The sequence below is a fragment of the Pyxicephalus adspersus genome, chromosome 7, assembly GCF_032062135.1.
Source record: "Pyxicephalus adspersus chromosome 7, UCB_Pads_2.0, whole genome shotgun sequence".
NCBI lineage: Eukaryota > Metazoa > Chordata > Amphibia > Anura > Pyxicephalidae > Pyxicephalus > Pyxicephalus adspersus.
In genome coordinates this window covers 69,231,431-69,245,134 of record NC_092864.1, presented here as the reverse complement: position 1 = coordinate 69,245,134, position 13,704 = coordinate 69,231,431, and positions in this window count along the sequence as shown.

Below are 13,704 nucleotides of genomic sequence, written 5' to 3'. Positions count from 1 at the left end.
TTTTCCAGAGTTAACTAAGCAGGTAAATGTCCTAAACACTGGGGAAACAGTCTAAAAAAGAATTTTGTCTTTGACCTTAGTGACAGTAACTACAAACAGCTTTTTTGCTGCTTGAGTACAAGATTTTTGGGACATGTATATACCACACAATGGCCTTTATTTAGAAATTTAGACAAATCTCACAAACTAAAATACCAATAACTTGTTAAAATCACTATTTCTATTTGCTAACAGCACCCTTAGCTTTGGCATGCATTGGCTTTCTTTTACGTTTCACCTTGCTAGCACTTCATGATTAACATTTATGCATATGTTTTTGAATGATCCCTTGTTATCTAAAATTGGATTTTAAATTCTAAATGTCCAATTAAATTCCAACAATGTCCAACAGACTATAAACTGGGAACTCCATCTTATTTCACATATGCTGCTGAATGCCTGTCAGGAAATGATAAATGTGCTCCATTAGTAGCATATGCAGTTTAAAATCTGTGACCTTGCAGTAAGCAATGCATGTAAAATCTAACAAAAATGTAATTGCATATTCGCTTGTTTATTATTAAGGGAATGGTTGTTATTTTCCACTGGACATATGGCATTTTACAGAAATAAGAAGACAGACATGTTGTGAATGTTTGTTAAATTGGTATTAGAAACTATTGTTAATCATATGTGGTACTTACATATTTAAAACATAGTTGGAATATGTATCTAAACTTATTTTTTTAGAGCATACGACAGTCATAAATTTAGGATACCAAAAACATGTTTTAATAATGCATGTTTTTTTACTTGAACTCCTGATAAAACTTTTTGTAAGGGAAAAATCTACAATTTTGACAATTGTCACCAGAATATGAGATGTAAAAAACATTTTAATGGAAGACAAGTGTTCTAGTGATAAATATTTTTTTTCTAATGGGGACATAAAAAAATAGGACTGATGCTCTTAACCTTCCCCTGTCTATCCAATGTAGAAAATTTTATTTTCTGGAGTTCCACTTTAAATAGCATGTTTAGCAGTTTTTCGAATTAGTTTTGTTCTTTATTATGGTCAGAAATAAATATAAAAAGTATTGTTGTAAATGTGCAAAAATTGCAAAATTTATTCTTTTTTTAAGACAGCAGCTAGAACTTTGAGCTGCTTTGTTAGATTACCCAGAATCTTACTTTACTGTAAAACCTAGCTTAAAAAAATCACCTGATTATATAATACATCTAAGGATTGCAAAAACCACAGGTACAAAGCTAGATTAAACCACCCTAAACATTTGTAACTTCTGAGATAATATCAAGTAGATATGGCAAATGAATGTATTGTATGATTTTAATTGTACTAAAGTGGAAAATAATTGTTTCTATGAGTTTCTCTTTCTTGCTTTGCTTTAATAATGTACATTACCATGTAGTATATGCCATACAAAAATGTTTGACTGTTTTGCACTGCAGTTTTACCTCAATCTACCACTTTAAATGGCCCGAAGGTTTGAGTTGATAGTCCTGTGCAGCTTCTAGCTTATCTGACTCATGCTCCCCATGGTTTAATTTAACCCCCGTTTAACGTTCTAATTATCTCCGTAATTTCCATGCAAAGAGTGTTACATTTTTTTTAATGGAAATTTATTTTATGTTGTAGGATTTAATTGTTAGGCATAATTCACCAAAATATGTCCAATATTTAATACATTGATTATTAAACTTTAAATAAAAAAGCACAAAATTCTGTTTGACACATGTAATATAACTGTACAGTAGCCTGTATAATCTATATATATATATTATATAACTATATATATATATATATATATATATATATATAATTATATGAAGATTTCTTTGTATTGGACTCAATACAGTTTATTATTTTAATTTCCCAACGCTCCTCCCGCCCGCACCGACGCATGCACCGATCTCACCAGGAAACCCCGGAGATCATCTCCTGCAGTTCGTGGCTGAAGATTGAAGAGGAAGGACGTGTCCCCAGGACCTGTGGGAACCAGCAGGATGACGGGGAACACCAACAGAGCTAGGTAAGTGTTTGTTTTTTTTAAGGTTTAAGCGACCCTGATTGTGACTTGGGATTGCCGCTTTTTGCAAGGAAAATCCACCCCGAGACACACTCGGGATTACTGCTAGGGGGGTTAAAGTGAACCTATGAAAAAAGAAATGTGGGAGCTCCTCCTGACTTATTTTGCGGGAGTTGCAGGCTCCAGGTCTTTTTTTCTCAATATGCAGTCAGTAAAATATAAAAAGTCTGAACTTTTACCAGGCTTGTTTCAAGTCAGTGACTCACTGTGAAGTCAAGATTTGAATGAAAGCACAAATTACATAGAAGCTTTCCTGTCTAACCAACCTGGAATAGCCTTATGTTGCCTGGATCTCTAAACTGCTGTCACAATATTTATTTATATATTCAACTAAGTTCTTACAATAAATTTACAAATGTGTCTAAAATTCTGTTTTCATTTTAAGCTACTGAGTGCAGAATAATGAGAATAAAAAAGAATATGAAAACTATTATAGCATCAGGCTGCAACATAACAAAACTAATAAAAAAGTAGGGGGTCTGAAAACTTTCTGAAGCCACTATGTATATATATTGTAAACAGGTACTAAGTTTCTGCCCCTGTAAGTGCAAATCAAAAACATATTCTGTTATCTGTATAAGAACCTGCAAGTCAATGACTCGTCTTGCTTCCTAAACTAGCTAATAGAATATAATAGTAGAACAAGAACTAGTAGAATACAATGTATATGTCACTCACTTTTAAAGAAAATAATTTTAAAAGTGGCAAATGATGAAGTGTAAAGTTGGAATGTGGCTGTTCTCTTCAGATTATTAGAGTACTATATAAAGTATAGAAGTACAGGTTTTAGGTGTTCTGCTATATAAGTAACTCCTAAAACCTTTTTTTTTGCAACAAAATGCATTAGTAAAGCCAATAAATTTCAGAGATCTGAGACCCTTTTATTGCCAAAGAATAATAAAATATATAATAGAAATGAAAAGGCTTTTTTTTTCCTTTATTTTTCACATGGTAATCCTGTGAAAATAAACCTAATGTCCTAGATCAGATTCATTTACCTACTTCAATCTATCTATAGTGAATTTGTCTCCTGCTTTTAACTTTTTCATGTTTTTATCTCTAGTAACATGGAGGAAGAGTTTTTAATATTTTCCAGCAGATGGCTTTTATCAAATCTCAGATTGTCTGTGAATAAATGCAATTCAGAATTTACAAGGATGCTGCATTTCTGTCTAAAATAACAGGTATTTACTTGCAGAAAATGTTTTTGGCTTGAAAAATTAAAATTAATGCAGCCACCACCCTAAAAGAGATAAAATAGCTTTTAAAAATATAAATGGATTTCTGAAAATCATTTTTTTTGGCAAATGTTTTCAACATTCAAGACCAAATTCACTTCAGGTTTTCTCTATCACCCAGGTTCACTCATGATAGTCTACCTTCTCCAGTCTTGAAGAGCTTTAATAAGTTAAGCCCATATTGTAATTTTCTTTTAATTGTTTTCTAATTGAGAGGAAAGAATTTGCACCAAAACATACTTTAAAATAGCAGATATAAATGCCTATATCTATTATTTTGAGTTGCCACCATCTAAAACAGATACACGCTACCCCAAAAGGAAAATATATCAATTAAAAAGAAACATATTGGTTTAAAACCAAAATATTTGTTGAAAAAGGTTTTGATGCAGTTAAAATTGATAAGATAATTACGTAAGTTTCACTTATTGAATAGTCCTAAAGATAATAATGGTCAATTAAATGAGGGAATTCGATAGGAGAATACTTCTTATTGAAAAAAAGTGGGACTTTGCTTTTTAAACTGTTTTCTCTAACCAATTCTGGGATTTCCAGAAAATCATTTAGAAACACTGGCACATCCTAAAGAGATATAGGGTCTTGGGCGTAGTTTTACCTAACAAACCAAATACAATTTATAAGAAGATACCTAACCAAGATAGGACATATCTCCTAACGTTGTGGATCCACTGACAAAAAATACAATTTCTGATTTAGGAAATTTTTTTTTATTAGAATCAATGCAAAGGGTGCAAGCTGATGACTTGTAGGGAAATATATATTATTTCTAAAGCTGCGTACACACTTCCAATTTTTATCGTTGGTAAATGAACGACGAACGATCCTGCATGATATCTGCGAACGATCGTATGGCACCGATCCTGTACATACAGATAACGACACGATCGTTCAAAGATATTGTACACACGATAGATGCGATCGTTTGAACGATACAGGAAGTGACGTGCACCACAGGAAGTGAGCGAACGTTCGTTCATCGCGCATGCTCAGACCATGGAGGATCACTGAACGACCGTACACACGATAGATGGTCAACGATCGTCGTCCAATCCGATCCCCCGGTCCGGTCGTTTCCAACGACTTCATTTCCAACGACTATCCTCGTTCGTCGGCGTCGTTGGTTACTTTTTTACGAACGATTTTTGGTCAATCGGTCGTTCGTTCGTCGTTCATTTCCAACGATAAAAATTGGAAGTGTGTACGCAGCTTTAGGTAACAAATTCCAGGTGACTGGGAAGAATTATACAGGTAACACATTCATTACAGGTAGGACCACACATGTCATTTATCTGTTAGAATGCCTACAATATATGGGCCGCACAACTAAAGTAAACATATCAGAAACATTAAAAAAACCCTTAAAATTCAGTGTTTCCCTTCATTTACCAGAAGCACATTCAAATAATGCTGGTTTGTAAAAAAAGATTTCTGGGAGTTTTGAAAAACTGGAGAGATAATATTATGGTTAAAAATGTTTTTCAATTAGAAACGAGTTGTATATACAAATTAAAAACTTTGACTCCCCTAGGATTAAATCTTGATAAATTGTATTGAAAATAGGTGATGTTGTGATATATGTGTATGTTCTATTGATAATATAGAAAACAAGTATTGCTTTTGGTGTATTAAATATTTATTTATGTATGCATTTCGTACATATATTTTTTATAATGCATTTTGAATGTTGGATTTAAATTTATTGTTATTGATGATACTGGTAGACTAGCACTGTAAGGGTTAATACATGGTTAGTATAGCTAGCAGAACTGATGTTGTTTAATTCAGGGTTATTTAGTTTACCTGATTAGTTGAGTCTCATTGAGTTAACTCTGGTATAAATAGAGTAGCTGGCTGGTTATAATTTTGGAGACACGTTGTATTTGTGATCTTCACCAGTATAAAATTCATAATATTCATAATGCAATCCTGGCATTTCAACTTCAGGTTAAGTGGCTCCTAAATGGTAAAATATCATAGCCTATGGACTAGCCCCTCACTCATAAAAGTTTGGGTTCTCAGCAGCTGAATATGTTGTTAGACTTGACAGTGTATATAGAGGACTGCGCTACATTACTGTGGATTGCAGTGTACTACATACATAATGGGCTGGATTTAGTAAAGCGGACCTAAACTACACTTTTTCCCTTACATAAAAGGGTAGACAACCCTTTGATATAAGATAAAAATTACCTTCTTTTTTGAGAAAGGGAGTTTAAAACCCTATTAAAAAAAAGTGGTAAAGCCTCTACCCTCCCTGTCTAGCAAATGTTTTTAATCCTGGACCAAATCGATTCCAGGTTTGCTGGATCACCCAAGTTCACTGATAAAAGTGTATCTTCTCCCGTCTTCCAGAGCCTTTATAAACCAGGCCCATTGTGTTTACAGTGCAGACACCCAACAGTCCTTTTTTAGGGCGACATTTTGTTGCCACCATATTTTAGCGTTTTGTACAAGGGCAGCTTGCAGAGAACTGGAGAAAACAGTCATTTAATTTATCTGTGGCAGTTTTTCCTACTAACTTACACAATCTAAACATATCTGCTTTTGACGGCACTGTGATTTGAAAGTTTTCCCTGCAGAAATAAAAAAACTGTGTGAAAAATCAATTCATCCAAAAATACATCTAAATCATAAGATGACATAATTCAGCAGTGACAGTTAACTTAAAATAATAGAGAACCTCAAGCTGGCTCTTCACCAGGATAAGGTGAGGTGCATTGCGCCAAGTTAGGCAGCGTATTTAAAATCAATGGGTTGTAGTGCACAATAAGTAAAAATTCCAGGGTACTTTTTCAACTTACTCAAATGAAAAGAGAAAATGGAGGTCTGTCCCTTACCAAGCCAGCTTTTTGTGCGTTATCTTTTTTCAAGTGAGTGTGTTATGGCTAAAAAAAATCCACTAAGTTTGAATAAATAATAAATTAATCTGGTATGCTGTACATAGTAAAATAGTATAAATGCATCTTTGAGGTGTAAATAACTCAATATTTTCCTTTTAATGTATGTTGTGTATAAACATGGATTTTAGATTAGATTTACTGCACAAGACAGTGGTTTGGACACTGCTACACCAACTTTAAAAGTGTGACTACTGTACAACTTGCTTCTTCCCCTGTCCTCCCCTCTTTACCCTCTGCCCTCATTTTAATATCTAATAGGAATATTTTCAGGTAAACACTTTTTATTTATTACCCTCTATTGCTTGTCTTACCCTCTTTGCTTTGCTATTACCCTCTTTGCTTGTCTTCCAAATTCAGAAATTTGTGGATTATTGTTTTGTAAAACAGGCACACCTAACTTTTTTACTCACATGTAAGTAAGCTTAAAAGCTCTCTTCCTCTCTTCCCCCCTTTATCCCTATTTCCCTCTCTTTTTCCATTCCTCTCCTCCCTCTCTTTCTCTCTCTCTCTCCTCTTTCATATAGCTCTTTTTTCTTTGCTCTCTTTGTCCCATCCCTGTCTCTCTTTCCATCTCACTCTCTTTCTCTCTCGTCTCTCTCTTCTCCTCCGCTTTCTTTTTCCCCCTCTCTGTCTCTCTCTTCCTTCCTTCTCTCTTTCCCTCTTTTTCTCTATTTCCTGTTTTCTCTCTTTCCCCTCTTTTTTCCCATGGTCTCTCTTTTTCCCTCAATCTTTTTCTCTCTGATTCCTTCTCCACACTCTGTCCTTTATTGTCCCTATTATGAATAAACAAAATGAAAAAAAAGACTGAAAAAAAAAATAAAATTATGAATTGGTATGTCCATTTTTTTAAGAACAACCCTGCTCTACTAGAGTTCCACTTTTATCTACCAGATCAGGAAAAAGATGAAAAAGACAATAGCCCCTCTAGCATCTTCATCCCGCAGTCATCGGTATTGGTGATAGTTGCCATTAGAGCAGAGAGTGATATGAACACCATCAGGTGATCTTCTAAATCGGTGACTTACAGGAGGTTATGAACTGGTGAGGTTGGCACCAGTCAACACCAGAATGTCAGATCATCTGGGTATGCTGCGTCAAGCTAACTAATGACATAAAGCTTCAAGAGCAGAAGGTAGTGTAGTGCACAAAAGATACAATTATGAATATTGAAAATAGGAATTTAAACAGAAAAATGGTTACTACATGTGGGAAAATAAAGATTACACATTTGATGAAAAAAATCATCATTAAAATAAATAGTGGTGAATTTATTACCATAATACATCCTAGTAAATCAAGCTTCTCATCTACCTCACAGCCTAAATTTCAATTCTCAATAATACATAAATCACTTTATTTATCCTGCTTTATATGTAGTGGTATTTTACTATTGCTAGTTCTACTATAACATTGGCAGTTTTAATAAATTTGTCTTTACAACAATATAAACATCAGGTCAGATACATAACCTTACAGGTTATAAAACAGGTTATCAAAACAACCAACTTTAGGAATGTAATAACTGGAATTTTGATTAGCTGTCTAAAGTGGAGGGCAGAAAAAAATATCTGAAGTAATATATATGAAAAAATGACACATTATAAGTGCGAATTTACCATTTTAGCAAAAATTAGTATGAGATAAAGTTGGCAATGGTTTTAGAATACCTTGACTCTTATAGTGAATGAAACCTAGGATTATAGATTCTGAAACATCTAAATCATAAGATGACATAATTCAGCAGTGACAGTTAACTTAAAATAATAGAGAACCTCAAGCTGGCTCTTCACCAGGATAAGGTGAGGTGCATTGCGCCAAGTTAGGCAGCGTATTTAAAATCAATGGGTTGTAGTGCACAATAAGTAAAAATTCCAGGGTACTTTTTCAACTTACTCAAATGAAAAGAGAAAATGGAGGTCTGTCCCTTACCAAGCCAGCTTTTTGTGCGTTATCTTTTTTCAAGTGAGTGTGTTATGGCTAAAAAAAATCCACTAAGTTTGAATAAATAATAAATTAATCTGGTATGCTGTACATAGTAAAATAGTATAAATGCATCTTTGAGGTGTAAATAACTCAATATTTTCCTTTTAATGTATGTTGTGTATAAACATGGATTTTAGATTAGATTTACTGCACAAGACAGTGGTTTGGACACTGCTACACCAACTTTAAAAGTGTGACTACTGTACAACTTGCTTCTTCCCCTGTCCTCCCCTCTTTACCCTCTGCCCTCATTTTAATATCTAATAGGAATATTTTCAGGTAAACACTTATTAAGCTATTACCCTCTTTGCTTGTCTTCCAAATTCAGAAATTTGTGGATTATTGTTTTGTAAAACAGGCACACCTAACTTTTTTACTCACATGTAAGTAAGCTTAAAAGCTCTCTTCCTCTCTTCCCCCCTTTATCCCTATTTCCCTCTCTTTTTCCATTCCTCTCCTCCCTCTCTTTCTCTCTCTCTCTCCTCTTTCATATAGCTCTTTTTTCTTTGCTCTCTTTGTCCCATCCCTGTCTCTCTTTCCATCTCACTCTCTTTCTCTCTCGTCTCTCTCTTCTCCTCCGCTTTCTTTTTCCCCCTCTCTGTCTCTCTCTTCCTTCCTTCTCTCTTTCCCTCTTTTTCTCTATTTCCTGTTTTCTCTCTTTCCCCTCTTTTTTCCCATGGTCTCTCTTTTTCCCTCAATCTTTTTCTCTCTGATTCCTTCTCCACACTCTGTCCTTTATTGTCCCTATTATGAATAAACAAAATGAAAAAAAAGACTGAAAAAAAAAATAAAATTATGAATTGGTATGTCCATTTTTTTAAGAACAACCCTGCTCTACTAGAGTTCCACTTTTATCTACCAGATCAGGAAAAAGATGAAAAAGACAATAGCCCCTCTAGCATCTTCATCCCGCAGTCATCGGTATTGGTGATAGTTGCCATTAGAGCAGAGAGTGATATGAACACCATCAGGTGATCTTCTAAATCGGTGACTTACAGGAGGTTATGAACTGGTGAGGTTGGCACCAGTCAACACCAGAATGTCAGATCATCTGGGTATGCTGCGTCAAGCTAACTAATGACATAAAGCTTCAAGAGCAGAAGGTAGTGTAGTGCACAAAAGATACAATTATGAATATTGAAAATAGGAATTTAAACAGAAAAATGGTTACTACATGTGGGAAAATAAAGATTACACATTTGATGAAAAAAATCATCATTAAAATAAATAGTGGTGAATTTATTACCATAATACATCCTAGTAAATCAAGCTTCTCATCTACCTCACAGCCTAAATTTCAATTCTCAATAATACATAAATCACTTTATTTATCCTGCTTTATATGTAGTGGTATTTTACTATTGCTAGTTCTACTATAACATTGGCAGTTTTAATAAATTTGTCTTTACAACAATATAAACATCAGGTCAGATACATAACCTTACAGGTTATAAAACAGGTTATCAAAACAACCAACTTTAGGAATGTAATAACTGGAATTTTGATTAGCTGTCTAAAGTGGAGGGCAGAAAAAATATCTGAAGTAATATATATGAAAAAATGACACATTATAAGTGAGAATTTACCATTTTAGCAAAAATTAGTATGAGATAAAGTTGGCAATGGTTTTAGAATACCTTGACTCTTATAGTGAATGAAACCTAGGATTATAGATTCTGAAATAGAAAGTAGGGAAGTTTGAGATCATATTTTGAGCGGAGGGTGCATGGCAGGGATGGACAGGGCAGGACAAACAAGATTTAATTAGTGAAAGATGTTAACAAAACTAGAATACAAAAAAAGAAAACAGAGCAGCAGAATGTATGGCAGTATTAGCCAACACATAAAAGAGCTAGGAATCTGTAGCTGTAAAATAAGCACAATCAGAAAAAACAGTATATCATAAAACTGAAACAACAATAAATTGTGGAAAAGTTGCCTGGAAAGAAAATGAGTAGTAAACTAATGGAGTTTTGAGACATATTTAACTAGGATTACTGCACTATGTAATAAAACCAAACAGGTTAACTACTGTCTATCCACAGCAAATAATATAGAATTATTTTAAATGCTTCCAAACCCTTGTTAAGGTCTCCTTTGATTTGTGTTCCTTTAAATTAAAAAATCAAATTGATTCCCAACTACTGATAATGAAGATATCAGTGCTTTCTGTTATTTGTTCAATTGGAGTGATCAATAGGACCAAGAGGTCCTTTGTTGTGAAAATTAGTGAAATGTCAGGCTGCGCTATGATCTATAAATATAAATGTTTTAGTACTCTATTTGTTTAACCTATGTCCAATAATCTGTATTGCCTGCCTAACATATTGGGTATTACACCAGAGTTTTAATATGTACATAACTAATAGAAGTTAAATAAGCATGCATGGACCATTTTGTAATAAAACTGATTTTATCTGATTTAATCAGATAAAGCTGATTTAACAACCAAGCCTACGTAAAAATTTTGGAATGCTGGATTTCTATACTTCATATACTTAATATCAGAGGCCTGTCTATTAAATAACAAGATTGATACAATTAATTTTATTTATTTATTTGTCAATTGTAATGCTTGTCCATTTCAATATACTTTCCATTCGCCATTAAGCACCTATGCAGCCTTGTCTTCCACTGGTCCAAGGCGTGGAGCGGAACACTTTCTGTTAGCTGTTTCAAGATATCTGATGTTTTTCTGCTTTGCTGCATCGATTAAAACAAAAGTGTTCTTTTAAACACGAATTTCAATTGAGAAAAAAAGAATCATAAGGTACCAAATCTGGTGAATATGAAGGACCAGAGTGGTAAAGTGTTGGTCGGTTTCACAGAAAGTGCTGTGTGAGAAGGAGAATAGTCCTGGTGAAGTCCCACATTTCTGGCTGTCTTTTCCTAAATCTTTCTCTCAGCTTAGTCAAAATGTTCTTAGAATAATTGTGGTTCACTGTTGTGCCTTCAGCATCCCATTTTGCCAAACTTATGCCCATCATGTCAAAAAACACGATGAGCATGGCTTTGAATTTGAATCTGCTTTGACACACTTTTTTGATTCTTGTTGATGAAGGTGATTTCCAGAGCATTGACTGTCCTTATGTTTAATGAAATGGAAAACCCATTACTGGGAGATCCAGGTTTCATCATTAACGATTTTTTAAAACGTTTTGGCTACACCTCAAGTTGCTCCAGAATGTCAGCACACATTTCATAATAGCACACTTTTTGCTCTCATGTGAAATTTTACTAAAAATTTCAAAAAGATGCGTTGCTCTATTTTTAAACTTTAAAATTTAAGCATATGAGGGGAGACACGACTGCATTAAATAGTGACTGACAACAAATTAAGAGTGCAGTCGTTTGTCGTTGTTTTGTCGTATGTTTTGGTCAAGTTAAAACATGCATGGCAAGTGCTCATAATCAGCTTTGTTTAAGAGATAGAAATACTGTCTTGTATTTAAAAGACAGTTTTAAAATATTCTAGTTCTACAATGCCAAACTTGGACTGATAATAGACTTTATCAAAGGTAATGTCTAAAATGGTTATGTTTAAAAATGTTTAAATCTTTTAATAACTGTGTTATGATTATGGTCAGCATCATTATATGCAGAAACAAAATGAAAAATGTTCTCAAAATGACAAATATTCTTTCTGATGCAGATTGTTGTTAAGAAATGTTAAGAAATACATGATGAATCCTACAATTAAAAGTGAAACATTAAAGCCCTACTATGTCACATGCAAAATTTGAAACAACTAGGTTGATACATTTTAAAGAGTGTTGACCAGAATATATGTTTCATGGCTATAAATGAATATTGCACTGCAACTAGCTTCCTTTCTTCTGTTGGTTCAGTTGGTGGGTGGCTTAAAGCGGAAGTGAATCGAAAACTATCCCAAAAAAACTACACTTACCTTCAATCCTGCAGATCATGCTATTTCTCTGGAGGTTTCTTCCATCAGGTCCCACGTCTTCACAGTATGCGTCTCCGGCCCGGCGCAGAGGGAGCCGACATCTTCTCTTCTCTACTTCCATGTTCCATGTACTTACATCACACGATTTTGCACTGTGAAAGCGAGATCGGGTGACGTAGATTAGGAAAGAAATTGCCGATCTCACTGCGCATGCGTGAGATTGGCAATTTTTGTCCCTATTGATGAAAGGGCTCTGTCACAGATCCATGCAGGATCAGGGGATCTGTAACCCCTTCAGTGTCACCCACCTTGCAATCCTCTGCTGCCAGCACCATCTCTGCTTCTGGATCTAACTCTCGGCACACTTCCTGGTCCAGGTCATGTGATTCTCAAATCAGCTGCTCCCTTGTCTCAGGGGACTAGGGTATTCCGCAGACGCACTCCCTCTGCAGGCAGGCATGTGAATGACACCTTAAGGCTATCTCAGCACCAGCACTCCCTCTGCTGGTGGGGTTAGTGTCTGTGGCTCACATGACCTACACTCTTCACATGACAACCCCTTTTTAAGGAAGTTGCCTGGACATGGAGTTCCTTGCGGTTCTACTCCCAGGTTTGTACTGCTTCAGTTCCTGCTTGTTATTCTTGTATTTTCCGTGTAGTGACCTTTGACTTGTTTCCTGACTACTCTTGATTGCTGCCTGCCCTGACCTTTGGCTTGTTTGACTATGCTTTAGGATTTTCCTCTGGCACTGCATTTTGGTTCCTGCTACTCAGCAGTCACCTGCCTAGGCAGGCAGGGGGGCCGCAACCTGGCAGTATCCAGCCGCCAACAACCTCACCTCTAGAGGCTCCGTAGAAAACCAAGCTGCTGCTTAGATCCTCCGCCCCATGCACATCTCCACCCACTGGGTTGGTGACACAGTGGGTCCACCACTTGGCCCTGTGGAGCTGTTACAGGCTCCTTCTGCCCATGCCCGATTGGGGTGGACATGGTTGGAATGCTTTTCACCCCCCTCCCCTTTATATGAACAAAAGTGATCTAGCTTTCTAAGACCTCCAAAAAAATCTTGTACATAATTGTAGCAAAAATGAATTGCATATATATTGTTTTAAATATTTTGATTTATGTTTTGTAGTGTTTTACAATGGTTTTTTAAAATATGGAAATAAAATGTTAATTAAGTTTTAAACTGTATCAATACTTCATAACTTGTTGAATTTACCACACCTTAACAATCCCCCTCGGCCAGCACTTCATCTAAGTGCCTAGTAGTATCTAGTAGTATTAATTGGGATGTGGTGTGTTTTTTTAACTCTTTATCTAAAGAGTTTATTCATTTCTAATTGTAAATCTTGTAGGGATCAATTTAAAACCAAACTTCTTTTTAAAAAACACCCTTTTTACTGTCTACACATTTTACCGAAACGGTAAATTATTCTAAAAATGTAATAATTTTTGCTGCAATGTCAGCAAAACAGAAACTTCCTTATGTTTAATATATTAAACATATATATGGAGAATATGTATATATATGTCTCTCTCTCTCTCTCTCTCTCTCTCTCTCTCT